Source organism: Camelus ferus, chromosome 1 (assembly GCF_009834535.1).
Source record: "Camelus ferus isolate YT-003-E chromosome 1, BCGSAC_Cfer_1.0, whole genome shotgun sequence".
Lineage (NCBI taxonomy): Eukaryota > Metazoa > Chordata > Mammalia > Artiodactyla > Camelidae > Camelus > Camelus ferus.
The window spans coordinates 94482774-94500623 of NC_045696.1; the positions used below are offsets into that span (position 1 = coordinate 94482774).

At 36.6% G+C, this 17850-nt stretch overlaps 1 long non-coding RNA gene across 1 annotated transcript; it reads right to left on the reverse strand.

Annotated features, from left to right (window-relative positions):
* Nucleotides 1–8659: 8659 nt before the first annotated feature.
* LOC116665691 lies at nt 8660–17705 on the reverse strand. The gene is made up of 4 exons (XR_004322328.1): nt 15526–17705; nt 10734–10944; nt 9713–9842; nt 8660–9098 (listed from the first exon to the last, which is right to left on the reverse strand). It is a non-coding gene; the product is annotated as an uncharacterized LOC116665691 (long non-coding RNA).
* Nucleotides 17706–17850: the final 145 nt, after the last annotated feature.

A 17850-nucleotide genomic window follows, 5' to 3' on the forward strand; every position in this document is an offset into this window, starting at 1 on the left:
GAACATTTATGTTAACGTGACTAGGCTTTGGGCTATGTTCAGTGTTTGCTGTAGCTCTACAGACCAGAGACTCCAGATTCCTCTAGTGTCCTTTGTTTTGCCTTCTCTCTTGGCTTTGGGCTTTCCTACTCCTTATCTTCCTCTGAGAGAGTCTGTGTCTTACAGCTATTTCAGCTACAACCCACTGTTATCCTACTGGAGTCCTGTTAGTGTGGAGAGAGGAAATGCTTTATCATTAACTCAATAAAATGTCATTCAATTAAATGTCGGTGTCTCAGGTTTTTAGTTTTTTTCCATCTTCTCTACTCCCTTTCCTGGTTGCAGATTCCTGGTCTATTTCTTTTAACACCCAAGGCTATTAGACAGAAAGCCTTGACCTTGGGTGAGAGAAGTTTGGAGGCACCTGGAGGTAGAGAAAGAGCATTCCCCCGGCAAGGGTAATGCTCTTCTAAGGCTTATAACATTTCCATTGTTATTTCTGCAGCTATTCAGCCATCATGTTCTATGAAACAGACAGTACACACATAGGCTTTTTACCCTGGCTTTTCCTTTTCTAATATCTTTATTTTGATTCATTTCGTCATCAGCTGGATTCGGCATTAAATGGTAGTTTGTTTGTTTTAAAGAAGGCTTTATATGCTGCGCTCCCTGGGTTGTTTTATGTTTTAAAATGTGGTTCTGAAGCTTTTATATTTTAATAATGTCATGAGCTCGTGGAGACATTCTGTTTCTCTCAGAACTTTGGAAATATTGTTTCTTTCTCCTGGCTCTGAATTATATTATGGAGAAATAAGAGAGGAAATTTGTTCTCTTTGGGAAGTGATAAAACATAACCAGGATATGTATAGGTGATGTTCTGTGTCCATTTTCCCTGTAACAGTCCTTTCTTTCAATCTTCCTTAATTTTAGGTAGGTTTTCTGTATGAAATCTTTGAACACTTTTTATATTCTATTTGTCCATTTCTTGACTTAGGTCTGGCCTCTAGACATAGTATCTTCTTTCCAATTGCTTTAATTCATTTGTTTTTTCTTATTCTATCCATTTGATTATGTCAAACTACTCTTATCAGTAATTTGAGTTTGTTACAGCTTTTTGTTCCTACTTCTTATTTCTTAATTCTATAACGATATTATTTGATCCTCAGTGTTTTTCTTGACCCTTTAATTTCCCCATTTCCATCTCATCCTGGTATCTTGTCTTTGGATTACTATTTTCCTGAATTTATGTTCTGACTAAATTCCACAGAGTAAAGCAACAGTGAGTAATGCTCCTTGTTCTCTGAGGTGTTTTTTTTCCCCCAAATTGGCTGACACTTTCTGAAGTTTATAACATTAGCTGTATCCCTATTTTAGTTTGATTATTGCTGAAAGGGGGGATTTTTTAATGGTTTTAATTTGGAGTTGTTGCCTTCATTGTTTTTCATTAACTTCATTTGGGAAATATTTGATTATCTTTTATAACATATTTATGCCTGAAACAGCATCTATGACACTTGCTTTCTCTTTATCCAAATTTTCTTTTCTTCTTCCGTTCCTCCTCTCTTCCTTCCCTTCTTTTGATTTTGAATTACATAAAATTCTAATTTTAAACCATGTTTGACCTATGAAAACAGCAGTTCAAACTATACAAGATACAGAATCATATTGAGTTGAAATTTCAAGCCAATAATCTGATGTTAATTTGCCAAATATCAAGATGGTGTTTAATCATATTTCTAAAAATCCTCCACTGAAAGCTCTCTTGTCCTGTGAGCTATGAGATATGGGCTGGTTGCTAAGTAAACTGAAACAATGTAACTGTGGGTTATAGGGTTGTGCAGGTTATGAGTACAGCATGATTTTTTTTAAATCCTACATTATTTTGTAATCCATGTGTCTTGATAAAGGTTAAGGAAGGCACTGGAAATTTATGCCCACTCTACTAGCCATTGAATTATTGACCCTAACCTGTTAAACTATATCTTTTATCTGAGATAAATGAATAAATGCTACCAACATAGGTGTATTTCCAAATACTTCTTTTCTGCTGATCCACTGATTCAAGAAGTACTTACGCCCTCATATGTGCAGGACCTAGTCAGCTAGGTCCACTCTAGCCTTCTTGATTTGCTGCCGCACTGCTGCCTTCGGTTTTTAGGACTAATAAATTGATGTCCTACCTCAATATTCAAAAGAATTTTTCTGGAAGCTCTGCTTGCTTGGTAGAGAATCCAAAACTCAGACATTCCCCACCTTTACCTAGAGGATTCCACACCACTGCCCTGCCCTGATTGTCATTTATCAGGATCTTAAGTCCCCATATTGCTCCTCCTACTACTAATGTCATTGTGATTAAGAAATTGCAGCTCTGTTTGCTGTTTCCTTCCAACCTGTCTCCATGTAGTCAAGAAGAGCTCACTACTACCATTAGAACTAGAAAAATGAAGACCAAAAGAGAAGGATTAATATCCATTCTCTTTAAAAGAAAATACTCTCATTACTCAATAAAATACAGTCTTGCCCTAGGGCTTCAACAAGACAGTAACAGCACTGCAGAGTCTCCCACCTTTTGGTCCGTATTTTTGGCCTTCTTGTTTAATTACCAGAATTACAGGGTCCTAGTCTTTAAAGATAACTTAATCCAACTTCTTTTGTTTTGAAGATGAGAAATTAAAAGATAATGATTTTTTTCTTACATCTATATTGAATATAATTGACATAAAATATAGTTACTTAAAATGTACAATTTGGTAAGTTTAGGTATTTGTTTATACCCAACCCTCCTTGCCTGAACTCTCACCATTGGTGTGTTTTTTGTCACTGTAGGTTAGTTGCATTTTATAGAGTTTTATATAAATGAAATTATACTATGCATACTCTTTTTTGTCTTTTTTTGTATTGCATAATTATTTGAGGCTCATCCTGTTATGAATCCTTTTTTTGCTGAGCAATATTCCCTTGTATGAATATACCACAAACTTGTTTATCCTTTCACCTATGGATGGAGATTAAAGTTGTTTTCAAGTAAAGTTGATGTGAATATTCGTGTATAAGTCTTGGAATATACATGCTTTCGTTTCTCTCGGGTAAATACCTACGAGTGGAATGGTTAGATCACATGATAGTTGGGTATTGAGCTTTCAAAAATAACTTTAAAGAAAGTAGGTTGTGCCACTTTCCATGGTATTGAAAGTGCCATTTCACATTCCCGTCAGCATTGTAAGAGAGCTCCAGTCCCTCCACATCCTTGACAACACCTATTATGGTCAGTGTTCTTATTTTTTTCTATCATTTTGTGTATCTCACATTTTTTATTCCTAATTTCTTCACTGTTTTCCTAGCATAAATTCCTGGAATCTGAAGCTAAAAAGATGACATTTGTTTTTCTTTGTAATTAAAGTTTTTTTAATTGAAGCATAGTTGATTTACAATATTATATTAGTTTCAGGTGTATAGCAAAATGATTCAGTATTTTTAGAGATTAAAAGTTAAAAGTTATTATAAGATAATGGCTGTAATTCCCTGTGTGGTATGCTTGTTGCTTATCTATTTTATACATAGCAGTTTGTATCTCTTAATCCCATACCCGTCTTGCCCCTCACCTCTTTCCTCTCCCCACTGGTGACCACTAGTTTGTTCTCTATACCTGTGAGTCTGTTTCTGTCTTGCTACATACATTTGCTTGTTTTATTTTTTTAGATTCCATATATTAGTGGTATCATACAGTATTTGTCTTTCTCAGTCTGACTTATTTCAGCAAGAATAATGGTCTCTAGGTCCATCCATGTAACTACAAATAGCAGAACTTCAGTCTTTTTTATGGCTGAGTAACATTGCATTGTGTAAATACACCACAGCTTCTTTATCCAGTCATCTGTTGATAGACACTTGGGTTGCTTCCACGTCTTGGCTATTGTAAATAGTGCTGCTCTGAACATTGGGATGCATGTATCTTTTTGAATTAGTGTCTTCAGGGGTTTTTTTTGTTTCTATTTTTTGTTTTTGGATTATATACCCAGGAGTGGAATTGCTGGATCATATGGTAGTTCTATTTTTATTTTCTTAAGGCATCTCCATACTGGTTTCTATGGTGGCTGCACCAATTTGCATCTTCACCAACAGTGCACAGGGGTTCCTTTTATTCACATCCTCACCAACATTTGTTATTTGTAGAATTTTTGATGATAGCCGTTCTGGCAGGTGTGAGGATATCTCATTGTGGTTTTGATTTGTATTTCTCTAATAATTAGCAGTGTTGGGCATACTTCCATGTGCCTGTTGGCCATCCGTATGTCTTCTTTGGAAAAATGTCCATTCAAATCTTCTGCCCATTTTTTTATTGTTTTTTTTTTATTGAGTTGTATGAGCTGTGTTTATGTATGTATGTGTATATGTGTATATGTACATGTGTGTGTGTATATATACATGTATGTGTATATATATATATATATGATATTAACCCCTTGTTGGTTGCATCATTTGCAGATATTTTTTTCCCATTCTGCAGGTTGTCTTTCATTTTGTCGACGGTTCCCTTTGCTGTACAAAAGCTTTTAAGTCTGATTAGGTCCCATTCGTTAATTTTTGCTTTTATTTCTTTTACCTTAGGAGACTGATCCAAGAAAATATTGCTGCAATTTATGTCAAAGAGTGTTCTGCCTATGTTCTCTTCTTGGAGTTGTATGGTTTCTGCTGTTATGTTTAGGTGTTTAAATCATTTTGAGTTTATTTTTGTATATGATGTAAGGGAATGTTCTAATCTCATTGTTTTACATGTGGATGTCCAGTTTTCCCAGCACCACTTGTTGAATAGACTGTCTTTTCTCCATTGTATATTCTTGCCTCCTTTGTCGTGGATTAATTGACCATAAGTGTGTGGGTTTGTTTCTGGGCTCTCTATTCTGCTCCTTGATCACAAGCAGAGTCCAGGCTTCTCTCAGCCCTCCTGTTAGTCCAAACAGTGCTCCAACCAGCCAGAGGGGCTTGTCTCCCTCATGTAGGACCCCAGGGCTGGGGCATCCACTCTGTGACTCACTGCTCAATCCCCAGGGCAGGTCGCTGCCCATGTTTTCTCCCATTTCCTCTTAGTCGCTTTTCAGGGGGTACAAGTCCTTTTTCCTCTCTAACTACCCAATTACATGTGGATCTTTCTTACAGCCTTGATTGTATGGGAGTCCTTCTACCAGTTTCCAGTTCGTTTTTAGTGAAGATCGATCCACATGTAGATGTATTTTTGATGTGTTTGTAGGAAGAGGTGGGCTCCACATCCTCTTACTCTGCCATCTTCGTTTATCTTAGTCTTTAATTTTAAGCATTGCTGTGATATGTAATGATATCTCTTTGTGGTTTTAATTTTTCATTTTAAAAGAAAAATGATGTTGGACTTACTTTCATGTGTTTATTTACCGTCCACAGATCTTGCTTTTGGAAGTATATACTCAAATTGTTTGCCTAAATATTTACTGGACTTTTTTTTATTGTTGGGTTTTAAGAGTTTCTGATATATATATTCTGGATATAAGTCCTTTATCAAATATATAACTTACAAATTTTTTTTCCAATCTATAGATTGTCTTTTTATTCTTTTAATAGTGTCTCTTAAAAAGCAGAAGTTTTTAATGAGGTCCAGTTTATCAATTAGTTCTTTTATGAACTGTGCTTTTGATGTCATATCAAAGGACTCTTTGCCTAACCCAAGTTCATAGAGGATTTTTTACTAGGTTTTCTTCTATAAATTTTATAACTTTAGGTTTTACATGTAGGAGTATGATAAATTTTCAGGTAATTTTTATATAGGTTATAAGTGTTTTTCAAAACTTTTTTTCTGGATATGCATATCAAATTATTCCAACACCATTTTTTGAAGAGTATACTTCCTCCGTTGAATTGCCTTTGCACCTTTCAAATCAATTTTTTATACATATTCATATAGGTGATCTATACCTTCTGTCTGTCTACCTTGACACCTATAAACATTGTCTTAAATACTGTAGCTTCCTAATGAGTCTTAAAATTAGTTCGTGTGGGTCCTGCAGTTTTTTCTTTTCAACAGCGTCTTGGCTATTCTAAATCCTTTGAATTTCCATAGGAATTTTGGAATTATCTTGTCAATTCTACAACAACAACAAAAAGCCTGCTAAGATTTTGAATAGAATTGCATTGAATCATTTTGTGGAGCACTTACATCTTAACAATACTAAGTTTAATAGCATATGAACACACTATATATCTCTCTATTAATTTAGGTCTTTTATTTCTCTCAGCATATACTAAGAAAACAATTGATTACTAGTCCAGCCTGAAGCACTTTGGAAACACAAGCTTTTGCTTTCACATTCATTTTCATTTATTTTAACTCTTGTTAACCATCACTATCCTGTTCAACTTATCTTAAGCTGTTTCAGTCTAACCCCGCTTCCTGGACACACCCTCCATGACGAGTCTCTTCAGATAGGCTTCTTTAGCTATTCGCTACAGCTACCATTCTGCTGTTATTTCTCATCTCATTATGAGAAGTAATTCTCTGGAATTTGGCGGCGGGAATACCGCAAAGACAGGAATGGCAAGAGCACTCAGGTTCATAGTGCAGGTTTAATGTGTACAAAGCACTTTCAGGTGATGAGCTATGACTGAACCACCTCGTACCAGAGGCTCCCTGGGCTTTCTCAGTGAATCTGAAGCGAAAGTTCTTTAGGAATTGAAAGCAAACAGGTAAGCTGTGAATGCTCCAATCGCCTCCTTGGACTGTAGTAAGCATGTGAGAACGCGAAGGCTACATTAAAATTAAACTGAATTTCTAACATTCTTGTGAACCAGAGGCCAATCTGAGCCAAATATATCCTCTCCTGATTCAGTAAACCCCTTTCAGCCCCTTGGTTCACTATAGGAATCATAAAAACCAAAACATGGTTACTCTTTATTAGTAAACTACTGATCTACTTTCTTTTTGATCAAACACATAGGTCATTTGAGGACATTTTATTTATCAGAGTTGGAGAGAAGAGTCTAGAAACAAACTGCCTGTTCTCATAGAGGATTCTAATTTGTTATGTCAAGATCCCATTTTTCTTTCCCATCACATCCCAGCTGACCTCTGTGTTAAAACTTGGCCACTGCTGCTCTGAAGCAGAAGTTGAAAGCTGGAAGTTTTCAATTTTTTTTGTTTTTAATATTCTTTGTTTAACTTTGTTGTCCTTAGAGTTAATCTTCTGGTTTAAAGCAAATGCTATGTATGCAAAAAGACATCTTCATCATCACCATGAGACATTTTGGCTAAAACATACTGAGAACCTACTTTTACTCCCAAATATAATTTTATTTTACTAAATAGAAAATTTGAATTTAAAAGAATACAGTCACATTTGTATTGCTCACTAAGCATCTTTTAATTTTTGCTGTGCAGTGTGGTATTCAGCTTTTTCATATGGCTTGTAAAAATCCAGGAAATTCCACTGAAATGAAAAATAATTCTAATCTTGCAGAACTTTTCATGTTGATGGTCTGGAATGCTAGAATATTCTAGAAAATCTTAAACATTCATGCATCTTAATTAATTAAGATAACACCAATTAATTATATGGATAATATTTGAAGTTCAGGTAATAGCCAAATGTTTAACAAAACATTTTCACCTGTAATGCTTGGATAAAAGTCTTACAGAAGATCTTGAGTTTGCTAATACTTAATTTTACTTTTCTATGGCTGGAGTGTCTTCTTTTTAATTGCTTCATCTAGTAAAAACATACAACAAAATTAAGTCTCTAGTTCTTGTATCTTACCCTACAATTTTGTGCAAAATGCAATCCCTAATAATAGAAACACTCAACACAGCAAGAAGTAATCCTCTGTAAATAAGATAACCTTTATCCAAGTGGTCACTTAATTATGTTCAAATGAGAAAAAAATCTAAGATAAATTGGTACTGGGGAGTTATGTACTTTTGTGTCTCTGTGTTCTAGTTTTTTTATACTTGAAGTATAGTTGATTTATGTGTTATTTTCAGCTGTATAGCAAAGTGACTCAGTTATATATATATATATATATCATACATACATATATATATACACACACACATATACATGTATGTATATACCATATCTTCTTTAGCCATTCAACTGTCAATGGACATTTAGGTTGCTTCCATGTCTTGGCTATTGTAAACAGTGCTGCTGTGAACGTTGGGGTGCACGTATCTACTTTTCTATTCATCGACAGATAGATAGATAGATAGATAGATAGATAGATAGATAGATAGATAGATAAAGATAGATACACACACACACACACACACATCAGGGAGCGTAATTCCTCCAGCTTCCGTCTTCTTTCTCAAAATTGTTTTAGCTATTCAGGGTTTTTTGTGTTTCCATACAAATTTTAAAATTAGTTCTGTGAAAAATGCCATTGGTAATTTGATAGGGATTGCATTGACTCTGTAGGTTGCTTTGTGTAGTATGGTCATTTTGAAAATACTGCTTCTTCCAGTCCAAGATCACTGTATATCTTTCCATGTATTTGTGTCATGTTCAGTTTCTTTCATCAGTGTCTTACAGTTTTCAGAGTACGGATCTTTTGCCTCATTAGGTAGGTTTATTTCTAGGGATTTTTTTTTTTTGATGCAATGGTAAATGGGATTGTTTCCTATGTGTTCTACTTATTTATGAGAAGAAGAGAAAAAGTTTAAACAGTTATTTAATTACATTATAAGGACATCTGAATTCAATAAAATCTTTGAGAAAGTCCAGAATTTTTATAGTAAGATATATATTACAGTTTGTTATTAATTACAAAGAAACTTTAGTATTTGGTGTCTTCTTTTCCATCGTATCAGTGTCATTTTGCAACCTAAAACATCTGGATACACAGAATCTGTGAATTAAATAAATAATAATATGAAAAAAACCTCTCTGCCATTATAAGAACAACAATAAAAATAGTTTAAAAAACCACAGAGACTCCAAGATCATCAGCTTCGTGGAAACAAGGATTTTTGTTTCATACACTGATGCACGCAAGCCGTCCAATAGTGTCTGGCACATACTAGGTCTTCAGTATTTATTGAATGAATAAACCTTGTGGACTATTTCAAGGTCTAATCAGAAATGTATGATTTTCATTCCCTATAATAAAAAAAAACGATGAAAGTTGAGCCACACATCACATATAGAAAATAGAAAAACAAAGGAGAGCTAAGGAAAGAAGTAAAAAGAAAAAATAAGAGAAGATAAAATAGACTTGATATTAGAGAATGGAAAAATCAGTTATTTTGATTAGAAAGAGAAATGGGTCTAGGGATGTTATACCCTCCCATACTGGAAAAGAACACCAATGAGAGTCATAGAAAAGAAAACTAATCTTCATTGGGATTAAGAGGCTTCTGATAGACTAACTGGAGCCCAGCATGCATTAAATGCCTGCACGTACCTGTTTGGGTAGAGTCTGGGAAGTAGGAAAAGAACGTTAGGAAGGAATACAAATTTAAAGCAGTAAGTTAAATCCTGTTGACTCTAAATAATTGGTGTATCATAATATGTATCCAGTATTGACTTAAAGCCCTGTCATCCCCATAAACACAAATACTATAATTCTCTACAGTAGGCTAACGGGAAGATGGTAATGAGCAAAGAATAAATGAGAACAGGATGAACAGACAATCCAAAGTGGAGATCTACCTCCACCTTATGTGTAAGGGAAGCTGTGAAGTCATGTTCATAACTGGTTGAAAATCACTTACACATTCACCTGAGGCTGGCTTTACCAGCCATGGATCCAAGTTGCTGGGAGAAGTAGGGCAGTCGCCATCTCACAGAGGGCCTGAGTTGCGGCTTCAGGGAGCTCTGTCCGAACATGATGCGATCCAGTGACTAGAGGTTTGAAGAACAGAGTTTTCCTTCACCTCTCACAATAAAGTACACACAAAAAAAGAGCAGAACCCCTAGCTGAAATTGGGCTGGGGTTTAGTGCATACGACAATCAAGAAATCATAACAGAAATCTGGTCATAAGTTAAGGTTTGGGAGGAGGACAGATGGCTGGTGAATGTATACAAAAACAACTACTTCGGGTACTCTGTGAGCCAAGCCAATTCCAACTCTACCTACTAGATCAAATAAACGTATGTCCACACTCACATGTAGAAAATCCGTGTATAAAATGCACAGCAAGACAGCCTGTGTATTCAATGTCTTTGATACCCATAAATAGAAAGGTCCCATACCAAATACCCCTTGAACCATGGGTTGACCTGAAATTCCATGCCTATATTTTATGGGTTAAAAACATTACTAATTACCAATATTGAATAAATTAAGGGGGAAAAAATCAATTGTGAATGAATAAGCAAATAGCATATCTCATTGCTAATCCCCTCCATTGTTTTATGCCCGTATGACTCATGTAACATTTATAAAGCAGAACCTGGTTTTCCTAAAAAATCCTGCAGAGAATTAAAGAATGCTTTCAAAATTAAAAAAAAAAAAAAGAAAATAATTATTTTCTGCTCCTCTGAGTAGAGAATAGAACTGAGTAGGTGTAGTGTGCTGCCACCTTTATTTCTACTGGAGGTGACTGGAGTCACCCTGGACCATATTCCATTTTCTGGCCTTTGACTTGAGGCCCCTCACATGCATGTTCTATTTCCCACCACTCCAGAGTCACTGGTAACATGACAACTTTCCACATGCAAAAGTAAAATTAATAAACTTATATTATTTATGTCTGGGTTTTTTAAAAAAACATACATCAGAGGGAGCTTACACTATGCAAATGCTCAGCTGCCAACACAGCCCAGATGGGCTCAGGAACAGAGAATGATGTAGATCGGCAGGACCAGAGCAGTCTGTGGGAAGTCTGGGCAGAAGATCTGATGCATAAGACAGTAAAGGACTATTGAATGCTCCATGATAGATGTGCTTGTTCCCTTGCCCAGATGCCCTTGAATAAAGACATTTTGATCTCCAAGGCTGACCTGAAAAAAGATAGTTTAATCTAGTTTTGAAAGAATAGCCCTACTGCACAAACACTGGCTCACAACGTTAAAAAATATCAACTAAAATAGCAAAGGGCATTCATATCTCATTAAACCAGCTATCATATTTGATATTCCACTTAATTGAGTATTTCTTAATTTGTTCAAAATTGCACGAGCCTGCTGTGTTAAGTCCATTATTGCATATGGGAATACCCACTTTCAGAAGAGAGACAGAAAAAAGTGTTAACCTGCTTGCTCTTGGTTTTTTCTTTTCCCACCTCTACCTTATTCCCAAACTGCAGTTCACACTTACTTGCTCCCATTTCTTTAATTTTCTCTTCTTCTGCCGTTCTTTCTTCCTAGTTCTCATTTTCCTATGCTCGGCTCACTTTTCTTTCTATGGCTGCCTTAGGACTCAGCTTTTTTAGCTAGTTAGTGATATCACTAACCAGCCTTTGACTCCAAGAGACTCAATATATAAACAGACAACAGCCAGATCAAATATAAAAACATCTCTGACCCACAATCTACAGCAACCAGTCCAGGAAGCCAAACCACAATTTCTGTAGCAACTCGTCCCAAATAATCAGGACTTGATTGATAACTGATAACCTCCATATTTGTACCCACTTTGAACTTAGGGCCACCTGGAGAAAGCCAAATAGGCACCCATAACCAATCACATAGGATGCCCTACTTCTAATTTGCCTGCCTCCAGCCTCCCCCACACCAGCAGCCTCCAATCAGGGCACATCTGAAGCCTTCCTTTTCTTCCGGTATAAAGCTTTCCCACTCTGCCTGCCTTTGAGTCTCTACTAAAACACAAATGATGGTAGCTGACTCCCTTGCCATAGCAAGCCCTGAATAAATAGTCTTTGCTTGTTCTCATTTGGGTGAACTTTATTTCCACAGTTTTTTCGTTTCACAAAATTGCCAATTACAGAAATTCTTTGAATAAATACCACGGCCTTGGCTTTTCTGGAGGCATTAGCTCTCTAGCTCCTTCCTTCAATTCCTCACTTTACCCAAACGCAGGCTATCCTTTAGGAGCCTTTAGAAAGAACCTCTTTTTTTTTTTTAACTACATGTTTTATTAGACTGAAAAATGGTGAAATATTATTTAAATTGAATGTGCATCAATTCTTGTTCCTAAGCTAAAAAATAAAATCGTAAATTTGTTCCCATAAGTATAACAGGATGTCTAATAATGCTTACTTCATCTATCAATGAACATATTCTGAAAAGTCATTTGGTCTTGTGTCAAATAGATACTATAAAAATAGAATGGGCTTTTTGTCTGAAACTATTATGTAAGGCCTCAGAGTTTTCTAGTAGTTTAATGCTTTCCATTCTATTCACGTCTTTGTTGATGTGAAATGTAAAACGGAATAACCTTATATATGCATATTGGGACTTCTAACAGGTAAGGGTTTCCATGGATACTTTTATACAGCCAGAGTTTGTGTGTGACGAAAAGCATTCATTTCTACTTCTAAGCAATTCTGTTCTGATAAAGAACTCCTGCCAATCATTTCATACGTCTTGACTTTCTTAAAGAATAAAAATAATACGTATCATATGTGCTATGTTGTAAGTCATGAGATAGTCTGTCTCAGTAACCTTTCAATCATCTGGCCTATTCTAGGAGTGCCTTGTAATTTTGTTAAAGCTTGAAAAATCTAAGAAGGTTTTGTAAGCAAATTTTAATTAGTTTAAAGTATTGTCTTCTAGACCTGTATAAAGCATTTCTCTCTCTTTTTTTAAGGGGTGGTCATAATTTAGGCAGTTTAAATTACCCAATTACCAATGCTAAAAGAAAGGTTTATCTCTTACTTAAAATAGCATTTGGAACAGTTTAATCTTCTGTTGTATCTTGACTTGAAAATTTTCAAAAGTCTTTGACTGAATCTTATTTCCTGACATGCCAGCCAAATGAAATTTTCTCCTACCTTCCTATCTTTTGGAGAAACATCTCAAAAACGATGTAAGATTTCAGTTCATGGAGTAGCTGGAGCCCTGTGGTGGCAACAACTGAGCGATGACTGGCGGGTCACTTCTGTCCCCTTGCTGGCAACAGCAATGCCAGGAAAAGGCCGAAAGAATGTCCATCTGTTTCTAACAAGTCCACAAAAGAGCCTCAGGAGCTCCCAGTGCAGGCTGTCTGTAGAACCTTGGCCACACCCTCCTCCCACCCTCCTGATCTGTAGATCCTCCTCTTGCTGAAGGCATCTCTCAGGATGCCTTCCCGCCCTTCCTCCGTCACAGCGTCTTGCTGCTGAAGCAGATGTTTTGTTTCCTGACTCGTGCAATCATTCCCCTTTGCTTGTGGCTGAGACTCCTGGCTTCATTTTAGTTGTGTCATTTTGTATGTTTTTTTAAAAAGTTGTACACATTTTTGTTTGTTTAAAAGTAGTTACTTAGAACAGGAACAGAAAGGGGCTTAAGCTTCATCACCTTCCAGGTAATGCACCTCTAGAAGAACCATAGTAAGGCCTGACCCCCACCACTGCTAGGTTAAATTTTAAGCCCTATAGTTTATGTTCTTATTAGTGTTCTTACTTTATGTACTTATGTTTATTCTCTTATCTTTTTTATTGAAGTAGTCAGTTTACAATGTTGCAACAATTTCTGGTGTACAGCATAATGTTTCAGTCATACATATATATATATGTATTCCTTTTCATATTCTTTTTCATTATAGGATACTACACGATATTGAATATAGTTCCCTGTGCTATACAGAAGAAACTTGTTTATCTATTTTATATATAGTTATTAGTATCTGCAAATCTCAAACTCCTAATCTATCCCTTCCTACCCCCTTCCCCCGCTGGTAACCATAAGTTTGTTTTCTTTCTGTGAATCTGTTTCTGTTTTGTAAATAAGTTTGTCTTTTTTTTTAGATTCCACATATAAATGATATCGTATGGTATTTTTCTCTCTCTTTCTGGCTTATATCACTTAGAGTATTTGTTCACTTTTAAAAGAACAAGGATCAAACTCCTTAAAATGTTATATGGAGTCCATGATGGTCAGTCACATTGATGCCATCCTTTGAAGTTTAATTTCCAGAAAGTTCCTTCCACATATAAAATAGTCTCTGAACTGCTGTTCTCCATTTCATTTTGTTCTTTCATGCTTCCAAACCTTAGCACTTTCTATTCCTTTGCCCAGAATGTCCTGCCAGCTCACCTTCCTCTCACCCTTTTTTCCCAATATTCACCCATCAGACTCCTCCTGATCATTAAGAGACACTGTTAGCATCAGCTCTTCCGTGAAGAACACAGAATACACTGCTTATACTCCCGCACTCCCAAAAGTCAGGAATCCTTTACTCCGCACTTCAGTACCTGTCCTGCATTCCTCCAGTGCAGCAGTGTCACACTGGATTACATGCCTTTTCTGATATGTCAGTTTCTCCACAGAAAACTCAGATCATTTTAGGGAGGTAACACTGGAATCAGGATCATGAGAATTGAGTGTGAGGACAAGTTTTGTCAGTCCTTCACTGTATAATTTGAAAACTGGCTGTTCTAAGCTATAAACCGAGGGACCTGGATCATATGACACCTGAAATCCCTCCCAACCCTAATGTTCTATAATTCTTTGGTTCTCAAATAGCATCCAGAGTATGTACATGTAATAGTGTATTTTTAAATACACTATTTAATAAATATTTATAGAACTCCAACTATATGCCTAGAACTGTGCTAGATTTTTTTTGAAAGATAATCAATGTTTGCCTTCATGGTTTATAAGAATTAGGCCTATTTAGAGTTACCTTGATAGATTTAAGCAAACAGAATATTAAAATATAGGAGAAAAATACTCAGCACACTGCAAGAATTATATGTTTTAATAACTGAAAAATGTAACAAGCTACTTCATATGGTGTAAGTCAAAAAGTCAAGATATTTGCTCAAATGCTTTCATTAACTGTGAAAATGTTTGCAGAAACCATGAGTTTTGATAAGACAAGTCTGTTGATACAGTTTTTATTTATTTCTCATGGCAAGATGTCTAAAAAAAAATCTAATTAACTTGGGTTCAAAGTGAAAGCATGTCTTTTCAGATTTCCACGAAGTCCAGAGAGAGAGAGTGTATGTGTGTGGGTGTGTGTAGGTGGGTAGGCTCTAGTGTTCCAAATCTGTATATTCCACTTGTTTGGCTTCTTTTGGTCAATAACAAATTCATTCAGTAAGCACATTTTACCCCTACTTCCTACAAAATACTGTGTTGGCACCATGGATGCAAAAGGTCACATGAGGCTCTGGAATCCAAACCTAGCAAAAAAAAAAGGGGGGGGGTGCAGGTCCTGGACAAATCAGCCCATGAAAGATCTCTGTGCACCCCTGCTCCCTAGTTCTCATCAACACCAAGGAAAATATTCACAGTAATAATAATAATATTCAATACCTTGCATTTGCAATTTGCCAAGGATTTTCATATCAACTCAGTAATCAGTGATGATAAGTTTTTGACCATCAATTTTTTCCATGATAACTTCTTCAAAACTTCTTTAACTACAGCAGAGTCAGTCATCTTTCATTTTGCATATTCACAGTTTGCTCTGCTTACCTCTATTCAGGCAGCTGTCCAGTGGGTAGGTATTATCATTTTCCTTGGTTCACCGAAGAGGAAAGGAGGAGGCAGAAGTGGTAAATAAGCTGTGTAAGTTCACACAGCTCGGAAGTGGTACCACTGGAATTTAAGTCCAGGAAATCTAACTCCCAAGTCAGTGCTGCTCAATACTGCATTGTCATTTTATCCTGGGGGAATTAGAACCTAGAAATTTAAAAAGGACACATGCAGCTTTGAGGGAGAGTTGGAGTCTATAAAGAGAGAACGCTTTGGTCTTGAATATGTGATTTATGGGCCAATTAGATGCATGCAGTTGAGCCTTGGGTCTTTTTAGTACCAGCCAATGAACCTTCTCCTCCCTTCTAAGCCAGCGCCTAGCACCCAGAGCTCCAGGCATCTTAGATTCTGAAAATGGATCTGTCCCTCTGCTGAGATTTGTTCCAGCCCAGAAATAGCTCTTCCACTTAAGGGGGAATGTAAAGAACTCTTAACAAACCGTAGTTAGTTACCCTGGGGGAGAACAGTCTAGTAGAGAAAACCAAGAGACTGTGTACAGAAGTTAAAGTATAACAAAGACTTAAACACCAGTGCAATTAAGAGCCAGTGAGTGTCACCACTGACAGTAGGCAATGCATTGTTCCACTGCTCAGAGAGGGAGAATCCCTTTGCAGTTACGCAGTGTTGAAGGAAATAGAGCCATGGGTTCAGCCTGCAAAGTCTGATGCATTTCACCAACTAGGGAGTGGAGGGGAACATTCTTGGTGAAAGGAACAATGAAAGCAAAAATGTGACATGAGAAATATGCTTTGCGTTCTCAAATGAGGGTCCTGAAATACCACTTTTGGAAAAGCAGGTTGGATTACAGTGGTGGCAGCAGAATCAAGAACGGTTCAAGGTGCAAGTTTGGAAATGAAAAGACAGAGCTCTCAGTGATTCCTAACTTGTGGAGCGAATCAAAACAGAAGCCTTTTTATGGGTACAGCATTCAGATTCTGCCATGGATCTGAGTTAAGAGATTCCTGCTTATTTGTCTTACTGGCGTCAAAACTGTTAGATGCTTGTAATTAAGTCACTTTTAGAATTCTGCCACCTTCAGCCACCTGGAGATTAATGTAGGCCCCCATATTCTGGAGAGGGCATAGGAATGCGGTGACAAATGCAGTGTATACTTTTATTTAATTGAGAAAGAATTAGCTGCCATCTTTCAATGTTTGCTTCCATTAAAAAAAAAAAAACCCGCAGATTTCTAAAAGGATATTTGGTGCATTAAAACAAATCAAAACAATGTAAGAAAAGACAAACACAAAACATTTTTTTAATTGCTCTGAATTCCACCACCAAAAAGACCTCCATTATAAACATCTTACAAGTATATGCTTTCTTTTCTTAGGCGGATTGATTTGTCTCTTTACTTATTTATAATTTGTAATAAATGTGTAGATTTGCCATGGCATTATTTTTCTTTTCCTCATACTTGAAGGACCATGTCCAGACCTTTATTTGTATGATACTGTGCAGCAGTTACTGTATAACTTCTCACTATTCTCATTCACTCATAATCATTCTCTCTCTGTCTCATTTTCCCTCTGAGGTATCTGCGTGTGTGAGTATCTGTGTGTGTGCTTCTGTCTTCCTTCAGTGGACTTTCCCAGGGGAAGGAGACTCAGTAAGTAAGGGCTAAGGTGGGAGCATACTTGGTTCTGACGTCTCTCTTCTGAGATTTGGCTCAATGTCCTAGACCAGGGTTTTGTAAGTCTGGAGGTGCACCCAATTCTCGTAGAGGGTGAGGTGGGGTGGGAGGAGAGAATACCATTCTACCTTGGACCAATTTCCAAGTGCCGAGTGTCACAGAAGGAATTTTATTTCTGAGAGCATCAACTTCCTTTTTTATTTTCCTCATTTTACCTGTAGTTTCTGGTAGCAACTTCCACTGTGGCCCTATACAGGAGAAGACAGGGTTAATTATAGCTTGTTTTTCTGAATATCTAGGAATATTGTGAGAATATCAGGATTTAGTCAGTGCACCAAACTGACTTCTGGATTTGGAAGCACTTTGAACCCCACTTGTGCTGCCTTCCTTCTCCAAAACCTTCCACTCCCCTCCAAAACCTGTTTCTTTCCTTGATTGTGTTCCTGAAGCTTGCATGGTCACAGTACGTGCCCTCCCTTGTTTTTATTGTTAGAGTATATAGATATAATGCAGAAGTCCAGAGTCTGGTAATAACGGATATCCCTGGAACTATCGAGAACCTCTGTTCCAAGAATTCCTCTCGTCCAGCTTTTTATTTCTCTTTATGTGCTCCTCTTCTTAACATCAAGAAG